The sequence below is a fragment of the Biomphalaria glabrata genome, chromosome 10 (genome assembly GCF_947242115.1).
Source record: "Biomphalaria glabrata chromosome 10, xgBioGlab47.1, whole genome shotgun sequence".
Taxonomy (NCBI): Eukaryota; Metazoa; Mollusca; class Gastropoda; family Planorbidae; genus Biomphalaria; species Biomphalaria glabrata.
This window is the reverse complement of record NC_074720.1, coordinates 41,732,755-41,733,030: the sequence shown is the minus strand read 5'-3', so window position 1 is coordinate 41,733,030 and position 276 is coordinate 41,732,755.

The window sequence follows — 276 nt, the reverse complement described above, 5'->3', positions numbered from 1 at the left end:
GCCATGACGAGTCAGTGAGACGAAAAAAGTTTAAACACAAGATATACAACTTACAAAGTGTTTAAACTCAAGATTTAAAACTTGTTTAGTGTTTAAACTCAAGATGTAAAACGTATAGATGTAAAACTTGCAAAGTACACTTATTATTTCAAGCTATTATTCACAGTGCGCACTTATACACAGCACAATAAATTAGGAAGAACAATTAAATAAATATTTATTCAAAACGGTTTAAAGCTATCGAGAAGACACTCTTAGAATGTATATCCAGCGAAA